This window comes from Nyctereutes procyonoides, unplaced genomic scaffold (genome assembly GCF_905146905.1).
Source record: "Nyctereutes procyonoides isolate TBG_1078 unplaced genomic scaffold, NYPRO_anot_genome, whole genome shotgun sequence".
Lineage (NCBI taxonomy): Eukaryota > Metazoa > Chordata > Mammalia > Carnivora > Canidae > Nyctereutes > Nyctereutes procyonoides.
Window position 1 is genome coordinate 9,436,720 of NW_026575034.1, and position 11,456 is coordinate 9,448,175.

The window sequence follows — 11,456 nt, forward strand, 5'->3', positions numbered from 1 at the left end:
ACAATTTCCAGTCTGAGGTATTTACTTTAAAAAAATGAAGATTTATGTTCACACAAAACTTTATACTAAATGTTTGTAGCATATTTATTCCTATTCACTCAAAAAAAAATAAACAACCCATATATTCTTGGCATTTATCCTTTGTGGTGTTCTCTGGGCTACCTAGATCTGTGGTTTGGTGTCTGACATTCATTTGAGGGAAATTCTGTCTTTATCCTTTCACGTATTTCTTCTGTTCCTTTCTCTCTTCTCCACACATTCTCATCATGCATATGCTACAGTTTTTGTAGTTGTCCCACAGCTCTTGAGTATTTTGTTCCACTTTCTTCAGTTGTTTCCTCCTTTGCTTTTCAATTTTGGAAACTTCTATTGACATATCCTCATGCTCATTGATTCTTTCCTCAGTTGTGTCCAGTTTACTAATGAACCCACCAAAGTTATTCATTCTTTACAGTATATTGGATTTCTAGCATTTCTTCATTCTTTCTTAGAATTTCCATCTCTCAAGGGAAACCTTTTTACACTGTTGGTGGGAATGCAAGCTGGTACAGCCACTCTAGAAAACAGTATGGAAGTTCCTCAAAGAGTTGAAAATAGAGCTACCCTAAGACCCAGGGATTACACTACTTTGTGTTTACCCCAAAGATACAAATGCAGTGATCCCAAGGGGCACCTGTACCCCAATGTTAATAGCAGCAATGTCCACAAGAGCCAATCTATGGAAAGAGCCCAGATGTCCATTGACAGATAAGTAGATAAAGAAGATGTGGTATAGGGCGGGGGGTGGGGGTGAATGGGTGACGGGCACTGAGGGGGACACCTGACGGGATGAGCACTGGGTGTTATTCTGTATGTTAGTAAATTGAACACCAATAAAAATTAATTTATTAAAAAGAAAGAAGATGTGGTATATATCTATATCTATATATTACTCAGTTATCAAAAAAAACAACTCACCATTGCAACAACATGGATAGAACTAGAGGATATTAAACTAAGCGAAATAAGTCAATCAGAGAAAGACAATTACGATATGAGTTTACTCATATGTGGAATTTAAGAAACAAAACAGAGGAGCATAGGAGAAGGGAGGAAAAAATAAAATAAGATGAAATCAGGGTGGGAGACAAACCATAAGAGACTCTTAATCACAGGAACAAACTGAGGGTTGCTGAGGGTGGGGGATGGGGTAACTGGGTGTTGAATATTAAGGAGGAGGATATTAAGGATATTACACGTGATGTGACAAGCACTGGGCGTTACATAAGACTGATAAATCACTGAACTCTACCTTTGAAACTAATATTCTATATGTTAATTAATTAAATTTAAATTTAAAAAGTGAAAAAAATTTTATCTCTCTTCTTACATTACCTATCTGTTCTTGCACATTGTTTACTTTTTCCATTAAAGCTCTTATTTACCATAGTTATTTCAAATTTCTGGACAGATAATTGCAACACCTTTACCATATCTGACCCTTCAAACTCTCTTTTTTGCCTATTGATACATCTTCTAATTGTTGTTAAAAGTTGGACATGATATAATGGGTAAAGGAAACCTCGTACTGGTTTACATGGATGTTTCTTTTTAAGATTTTTAAAATTTATTCCTGAGAGACACAGAGAAAGAGGTAGAGACATAGGCAGAGGGAGAAGCAGGCTCCCTGTGGGGAACCTGATGTGGAACTCGATCCCAGGACCCTAGGATCATGACCTGAGCTGAAGGCAGACATTCAACCATTGAACCACCCAGGTGCCCCTACATGGATGTTTCTCTTCTAGTAAATTGTGATTCTCTGTATCCACCTGACTTCCTCTCCAGTTTGGGGGGCAGCAGTTTGTCCCATGATCTGCATTCTCTAACGGATCTAAGAAAAGTTGTTGATTTTCAGTTTGTTAAGCTTTTTACTTGCTGACGACTTCTAAACTCCTTACATTCTGTACTAGAAACCAGAAGTCCCTCGAATATTCTTCAACTAGTGAATGGATGGACATGATGGTAGATCTATACAATGGAATATTATTCAGGAATAAAAAAGAAAAAACCATGGGTAAGTTAACAACATGGATAAATCTCAAATACAGTCTTCAAAGTGAAAGAAACTCAACTTAAAAAGCTGCATACTGTGTAATTCCATTTATATAACATACTCAAAAAGGCAAAACTATAGAGATAGAGAACAGACAAGTGGTTGCCAGTGGTTAGGGATGGAGGTGGATTTGACTATAAAGGGGAAGTACAAAAGAATTGGGTGGGGGGGCAGAATTATTCAGTATTATTATTGTTATGTGAGTCTATGCATTTTTCAGAATTCATAAAACCATACAAAAAAAGTCTATAAATTTTAAAGAATTTTTAAAAATTGCCATTCCAACACTCCATCTGAGTTGTTTCCTAACTCTACTTGAAGATTTCCTGTGATGGGGAATTTACTCTTTTCAGAGACCATTGATGCTATCATTACAGAGCCTCCTAATCACTATGCTGTGAATGGGTTACAGGTTGCTAAGACATTAAATATCTCAGTCCTCAGCCATGTAGGAGTCATTGGACTACTCTTATCCATCCACAGTGGGCCGTAAAATTCTTCCATTGTCTATTATTTCCATAAAATGAAAAAGGATCCACTATGTTATTAGATAATTCAGATTTTCTTATGCTTTGAAACAATATCAGCCTCTCTGCAAGGTGTACCCTTATTGGTCCTAGTTTTTCTCTTTCTTGGGACAAATTTATTCCTTCCTTATATATGTGACAGTTTATCATACACTTGAAGATTTGCTGTTCATTCTCATATTCCCACTATCACCAACCCTTCTATGAGTAAATGTGTCAGGTTCTTTGAGCTGCTCCTCACATGGCAGATGTTTTAAAATTCATGTCCCCTGAAACATGATCTTTATGTTCAATATTTCTTCCCAGTCTCCAGAATAGACCATGATATTTAATTTTCAGCTTTCATAGGATCTACAAAGAAAAAAATTTTATTGAAAATGGTCCCATGATTTCAGCCTTCACACATCCAACAGAAAATATATAATGCAATCTTTCTTTGAAGACTGAAAATATTTCAGGGTCTCATGCTCCTCAAGTTCTGTGGTCTAACTGAATTGCCTCTATATCCTCTGAGACTTCTTGGAGCACTTTCAAATTCTAGTTTGGGGACAACCTAATAGAAGGAACTCATAGACTTAAAATATCACCAAACAAGTCAACAATAACTACAACACAACCACCAGCACCATATCTCAGCATCTATAAAAGGATCCACATCTATAAAAAGATCCACAGTTGTCACACCATATACTTAGCCCCCTCCAGCACTACGTCATTCTGTGACTAGAGGTCTTTATTGCCCTGACCACATTCTCTCAAATACTCACGAGGCCAAGTCCTCCCATCTTCCAGGAAATAGGAGACCTTTCTTATGCTCCAGCAAATCTCAGGAAATTGTTTCTCACTTACAAGGCATCTCACCCTCTACCTTCAGGGGACAGACATTGCTATAACAGTATGTATAGTCAGTAAGAAATTTTATCTCCTGTGGGTTTATAGAACGTTAGTTGAAATCTTTTGGTTAATGATCCCAGAAGCGAAAAAAAACTGGTTTAAGAAATTGTGTTGAAGTCAGCTAACCCCAAGACATCCCTCAATGGATGTTTGAAACACATATTACAAGTTTTATCTCAAATTTGACCACAGATGGTTTTTCTAAACTCTATTTCTATTAATTTCTCAGTCAAGGAAATATAAGTAAAACAAAGCCTATTTCCATAGGCTAGAAAGAAATTTCTAGTTAAGCGATATTTCTGCTAAAACAACTTAAAAGTAGAATTTTGTTTGAGTGCGTCTAGGAGCAATGAGAATAACAGCTTTGTGAAAGACACTGATAAGAGAATGAGAAGACAAACCACAGACTGGGAGAAAATATTTGCAAAAGACTGTTATCCAAAATATAAAAAGAACTCATGAATCAATAAGAAAATGAATAATCCAATTAATATTGTTAGGTGTTCAAAGGAATGAGCTATCAGGCTATGAAAAGAAATGGAGGAAACCTAACTGTATCTTACTCAGTGAAAGACGCTAATCATGAAAGGCTACATATGATTCCAACTATATGACTTTCCGGAAAAGGCAAAACCATGAAGACAGTAAGAGGGTACCTGGATGGTTCAGTCAGTTAAACAACTGATTTTGGCTCAGCTCATCTCAGGGTCCTGGGATAGCACCCTGCCCAGTGGGAAAAGTCTGCTTGTCCCTCTGCCCCTCCCTCTGCTCATCTTCTTTCTCTTTCTCTCTCAAATAAATAAATAAAATCTAAAAACAAACTATGAAGACGATAAAAAGATCAGTGGTTTCCAGAGGTTAGGGGACAAAAGGGGATGAATATAGGCAGAGCACAGAGAATTTTTAGGGCACTGAACCTATTCTGTGTGATACTTTGATGGTGATACAAGTCATTATACATCTGCCAAAGCTCAGAGAATGTAAAACACCAACAGTGAACCCTAATGTAAACTCTGGAATTTGGGTGATAATGATGTGTCAGTGTAGGTTCGATTTTAACAAATGTAAGCCTCTGGTGCAGGATATTGATATTGGGTGAGGCTGTGCATGTGTAGAGGCAGGGGTGTATGGGAACTCTTTACCTTCTGCTCAATTTTGCTGTGAGCCTAAAATTGATTTTTAAAAAATAAAGCTTATTTTTAAAAATGGGTAGAACAGAGTTTCAAAATATTGGGGGACTTCAGGTTATACAAGGGAAATTTTCATAGCATCTAGCAGAAACCAGCGACACAGCTGCACTCACTAGCTTGACGCCTTCCCATTCGCTTTGTACCTGTGACATATTATAGAATGCTTTCCCTGAAGACCTGAGTTTAAAACTCAACATCCAAGTACCTTCTCCTTCCTCTGCAAACCATTTTCGTGTATGACTTGACCACTATTCTCTCCTCAATCTTTAACCTAAGATTAGATCAACTCCTCTTCTGAGGTCTGATGCCTGATGCCTGGTCTTTCAAATTTAAAGGGGCAGAGCCCTGATGTTTTAATAGCAAAGAGCATTTTATTTGTTGTTTTTGCTTTTTTTTTCTTTTAAGATTTATTTATTTATTTGTGAGACAGGGAGTGTGTGAGTGGGAGGAGGGGCAGCGGGAGAGAATCTTCAAGCAGACACCCTGCTGAGTGTGGAGGCTTGAACAATTGAGCCATCCAGGTGTCCCTATTTTGAATTATTTCTTAAAAAAAAAAGATTTTATTTATTTATTCATGAGAGACACACAGAGAGAGGCAGAGACATAGGCAGAGGGAGAAGCAGGCTCCCCGCAGGGCACGATACCAGACTGGATCCCAGGACCCCGGGATCATGCCCTGAGCCAAAGGCAGATGCTCCACCACTGAGCCACCCTGGCACCCCTTGATTTATTTCTAATATCCCAATTTTATGTAATGGGGCCATGGTACAGTTAAAGTGTTTTTATGACAATATAGAATGTCTCCTCTTACTGTTAAGGGACCATCACAGTCAAAGGGAAATAAAGACTTGGTTTTCCGAACTAGAAAATAAGAATCATCAACTTTTAGAATTAGAAGATAGCTTGAAAGTCATTTTGTTCAGCATGAACATTTGACAGATAAAGTCATCAGAAAGGGGAACTGACTTGTCAAAGGGCACACAGCAGTTAAGAGCAGAGCTGAGGCTAGAAAGAAACTTCGTATGTGTCCATTACAACCCATTGCTATTTCCACTTTAGGCACAGCGTGAAAGTTTTGGGGAAGTCAATAAAAAGCTTCCAGCTATTCTAAAAATGCCTCCAATCCTTATTTTTAAATTTTAGATGGAGTGGCTATTGCTTAAATAAGTAATTTCTTCTTGCTGAATTTGTGCTTTGTCTTTTGCTGCTTATTCCAGATCTGATAGAAATATAGCCCGTGTGAGATCTCTCAAAACTGCTCAGCTATACAAATAAATTCAACCAAAAACTTCAAATGCCTACTAGGTGCCAACACTGAGGACACAAAAATAAATAAGATGCTCTCTGTTCCCCTAAGGAGTCCACCACCTAATGAGCCAAAAGGACACGTGAACAACCAGCCCAAGTTCCTTGTAATAAGAAGCATGAAGTGTTTGGGGGGAGCCCAGCACAGAGAGTGGAAAGGGGTGGGTGTGGAGGTCGGCACTGAAGAGAGAGCATTTGATCTGCTTTTGAAAGGAGGAGGAAGATCCCACCAGAGGGGGCAGGTTAAGGAGGCGGAGGACATTCCAGGCACAGGACAGAACATGAGCAAAGCAGAGAGGCATGAAAGTGCTGGCTATTTTTGGAGCCCAGTGATTAGATTGGAAAGGCTGGAAGATAGGATAAAGGGAAGTGAGGTGGTGGGAGAAAAAAGTGGAAGTTAATTGGGGCAAGATGAAGAAACCTGAACGCCACGTCGAAATTGTTTAACATGATCTCATAGTAACGGGAGGCTAACAGCAGCCTTCAAGCTAAAGGTGCCATCATCAGATGTGGTAACAGTGTGAGAGGTGGAAAAAAGGAGGAGAGATAGAGGCTTCTGAAAAAGTCTAGGCAGGACATCAGAACCCCGGGCAGTAAGAGGAGCAGGGATAAATAGAAGGGCTGGATTCAAAAGGGTTGTTTAAATATCTGTTGCTGACACAGATGAGCAGTCATAGACTCTACTCTACCCATGGAAATATCTCCTAAGAAGAGAGTCTCATTGATCCACTTCTGAACCTCTGCGAGTTGATTTACACTTGTCCATTTGCTGGCCCTGTGATTCCCTTCAGGAGCTTGTACTGCTTCTGGCTTTGTACTTGCTAAGTAACAAGTGTAGGACAGCATCTACTAAACCCAAGGGACTGTTGATGGAAAGCCCTCCTGATCTCTCAGTGCAGGATGAAGTTGAGTTGGTAGTTGGGCTATGGAGGTGCTCAGACCTGGGGTGATTCTCAGACCTACAGAATCCTTTCTTCCAACTATACAGAGCCAATCAGCTTAGTTAAAATTTCCCACAGAGCATTGGCTCTAGAATAGAGAACCTGGTTCAGATCCTGACTTTGCCATATACTATCTGTGTGACCTAACCCCTCAAGCTGGACCCTTCATCTAGAAAGTGGGATAATAATACCTATATCTAAAAAATAATAATAATAATAAATAATAATAATACCTATATCTTCCCACTGCTTGTGAGAGACACAGAAACAGAGAGAGAGAGGAACAGAGAGAGAGAGAGAGAAAGAGGAAAGATATCACACCCAAGAGAATCAAATATATGGCAATGCTTTTAAGCTGAAAAACATTACGTAGGGAACACTGTTACTACTATAATCAGCAAGTAATAAATGGCTATAAAAACAAGAAGACCAATAAAAAAATCTGGATGATGCAAGTAAATCAAGTGTTTGTTTCACCAAGTCTCACTTCATTTCAGTGACAATGATAATATTTGTTTTTTTTCTCTCTCTCTCGGGAAAAAAAGAACCATCTTGATGTGCTCAAGTGTTGCTTTGCCCATTTCTTTGCCTTTCATGATGGGACACATGGCCAGGAGCAGCCTTTGAATAGTTTAAAATTAATTCTCTCTTTGAAATAAGAGTCAATGACAAATGTCAGACCACTGGTGCATAGAAATAGTGAAAAGCCCTAGTTACTCAAAGAATGTGGCTGACATTGAATACATTATGGTCCAATTATGTTTCTTTTCAAAGTAGTTTGGATGAGCAGATGAAAGCTGAGACTCCCAGGCCTATAATTTCTTCCACAGCACATTCGCTCTGTGTGGCATGGTTCAGAGCAGTGGCCCCCAAAGTAGAAGACGGCCAGGGAACACGTGAAATAATATTGGAGCATGAGAAAAAGAATCAGAACTTTTTTATGTGTATTATTATCTTTTTTAGTGCGTGGTTTGCGATATGTTTCATAAGTAGAAATTATTAGACTAATATAGTTAATAATTTATAAACAAATATATACATATACACACATACACATATTTACTTACAAGTGTGTATGTGCATGTGTGTGTGTGTGTGTGTGTGTGTTGCTCAAACATGTTTACTGAGGGACCGTGATCAAATAAATTTGGGAACCACTATTGTAGAAGGATTTTGGAGTTAGATCTGGATTTAAATTTCCCTGTCATCCTAGTGACCTGAGTTTACCCAAGGCTTACCAGGTTTTAGTTATTCTAGACGAAAGATGAGTAGGAAGCAGTAGATTCTAGTCCTGGCAATGCCATTGACTCACTGTTGACGCAACTATGTGGCCTTGGAGGAGTTACTTAGCTTTCATGAGCTGCATTTATTTCATTCCTTATTCAGACAATGGATAAAATAATACCTTCTTTATAAAGTTATTGAGAGTATTAAATACAATAACGTTTATTCTGATTTGGGGTATAAAGGTAGTGTTTTAAGGCATGTGTTTAAGATTACCCCCATTGTCCCACCTCGCTGTCCTGCCCAGTGTTTCACATGGTGTGCTCATTTATGGTTATTCTGGGGCAACAATCGGGTGAGAACAGTGGATCTTAGTCCTAATACTACCATTCATTTACTGCTGAGCTAACATTCAGCTAGTTTTGACTGAGCCCCCTGCTATGAGTCCAACACATGCTTAATATTATCTAATCTTCACAGAATCCAATAGAAAAGTGCTTCATTTTTCAGATGAAGAAAACTCTAGAGCACTGCTATCCAATAGAACTTCTTCAATGATGGAAACATGCTATATCTATAGTGTCAACGTATAGGCACCAGCCATATATGGATATTGAACACTCGGCACATGGTGACTGTGACTAAGGAACAACTCAACTGCTAATTTCATTTTAAATAATTTCAATTTAAATAGCTACATGTGACCATGGGCTACTATATTGTACAGTACAACTCTAGAGATTGCTGAACTAGCATTCAAGTATAAGGCAAAATTAAGATTGTTATGGGATGAACTGTGTCCCCTCCAAATTCATATGTTCCCAATCTCCAGTATCTCAGAATGTAGCTGTATTTGAAGGTAGAGTCTTTATGTTTTTTTAATATTTATTTATTTAAAGATTTTATTTATTTGTTCATGAGAGACAGAGAGAGAGAGAGAGGCAGAGACAGAAACAAGCTCCATGCCAGGAACCCGATGTGGGACTTGATCCCAGGTCTCCAGCCCTGAGCCAAAGGCAGGCACTAAACCACTGAGCCACCCAGGCATCCCCGAAGGTAGAGTCTTTAAAAGTAGAAAGAGATTATCTGAGTGGGCCCTAGTCGAATATGACTGGTGTCCTTACAAGAAGAGGAGATTAGGACACAGACACACACAGGGGGACTATGGGTACATGTGGAGAAGATGACTATCTACAACCCAAAGAGAGACCTCAGAAGAAAGAAACCCTGCTGACACCTTAATCTTGGACTTCAAGCCTCCGGAACTATGAAAAAATAAATTTCTATTGTATAAACCATCCAGTGTAGGGTACTTGTTAAAGCAGTCTATCAAGTCTACTACAAAGGGCTTTTCAATTATGTGAGAATTCACTTCATTTACAATAGATTTCCTCAATGAATTCGTCAAGAACACATTCTATCCCACATACACTCACAGAATTAAAAATGGAAGATATAAAAATATACAAGAAACAGTATTGAATGAAAAAAGCAGTCATATTTATAATTAGGCTTAAACAACTAGTGATACATAATGAACAAAGCTAATCACAACCTGGAAGCAAAATCCCAAATGATTTACAAGCAGGATGTGGTGGGCAGGTGTCTAAGTACAAGACCAATGTGAAGGGAGAGGGTGAGGTGGTGATAATGAGAGTGTGCTGAGGTTCTTATAAGTTTCCCATCTCATGGAAAAAACAGAATAGAGCTACCAAATAAATCTAGATGTCAATAAAATATATATATTTATCGTGGCATTAGTTTTTTAAATTAGAGGGAGACTATCATTTCCAAATTATAAGAAAACTATTAAATTCAATAAAAGGCCAGAAGAAAGAAATATTATAAAAATAAAACATAAAATATGGGGCACCTGGGTGGCTCAGTCAGTTAAGCATCTGCCTTCAGCTAAGGTCATGATCCTAGGGTCCTGGGATTGAGTTCTGTGAATAGGCAGCCTGCTTCTCCCTCTCCTTCCCACCCATGCTCTCTCTTGCTATCTCTGTCTCTCTCAAATAAATAAATAAAATCTGAAAATAAAATAAAACATAAAATAAGATGAAGGGGATAGGTCCATATATATCCACAGTCACAATAAATGTGAATGGGCTAAAATCTCCTTTTAAAAGATTACTCAAATTAGGTAAAACTCAAAATACTGTCAGTTATTAACTCTAGGAAAAAGAGTGGGATTATTGGAAGGCAATTTTACATTTTACCCTAAATACATCCTTCTTATTTAGTCTTTCACAGCATTTCCTCTTGAACAAGTGAGATCCCTTCTTTGGACCTTAATATCTATATTTATAAAATGAAAGTGGTGGGCCACACCTGTGACTTTTAAATCTTGCCCAAAGAAGTATTTTATTTGTATTTATTTATTTATTTACTTACTTACTTACTTACTTATCTTATTTTTAAGTAATCTCTACACCCAATGTAGGTCTCAAACTCACAACCCCAAGATCACAAGAATCTCATGCTCTACAGACTAAGTTTCTCTTTTATCTGCTTTATATATTGATGTTCCATGTAAATTATCTATAAAAAAAGGTATTATTCTTCTAAAAAAAAAAAACCGACCCACAAATGTTTGCCAGCTCCTCTTAGAAGACTTCTAAAGCCCCCTCTAATTTCAACATTCTAGAGCACTTGCCCTTTCCCCATTTCTATGACGAATACTTTTGCAGGTAAATGTAGATCAAGGACATCTCATATGAGGTTGTGCTGTGTCCATATTTACGAAATTACCCCAACCTTCCTTACAGTGAAATATTCAATCACTCAACCAATTGCTTTTGTGGGCATGTAATGAAAGGCTAATATGGCTGATTTGAAGGCTGCATTTCATAGACCTCTTGGTTGGGTACTACCTACACCTAACCTCAACATTCAGGTCAACGCGGGTGGTTAAGTGCCTTTCCCGGAGAGACGGATGACCTGAATTTCGATCCAGAACCTGCCAATCTGCCTGGAACCTGGCCCGAGCAAGTTAGGTGCCTCAGTTTCCTCGGTGGCAACATGAAAAATTGGTCTATGAAATCCCGAACTTCTTGTCACCAATCACATTCTATAATTCACATGTGTCCTTGATGCTTGATCAAAGCCAAAAATATGTACGTATCAGGCAAAGGGAAATTAGGCCTCCAAAGAACACATGGTTTCAGAGAGGCTTATCAAGATTTGTCATAAATATGACATGCTGCCATGTTAAATTCTTAAGTAGTAAAAGAGGATGAACATAGTAATTCAAGACTTTTCTTCATAGGATGGGGAGCCATGA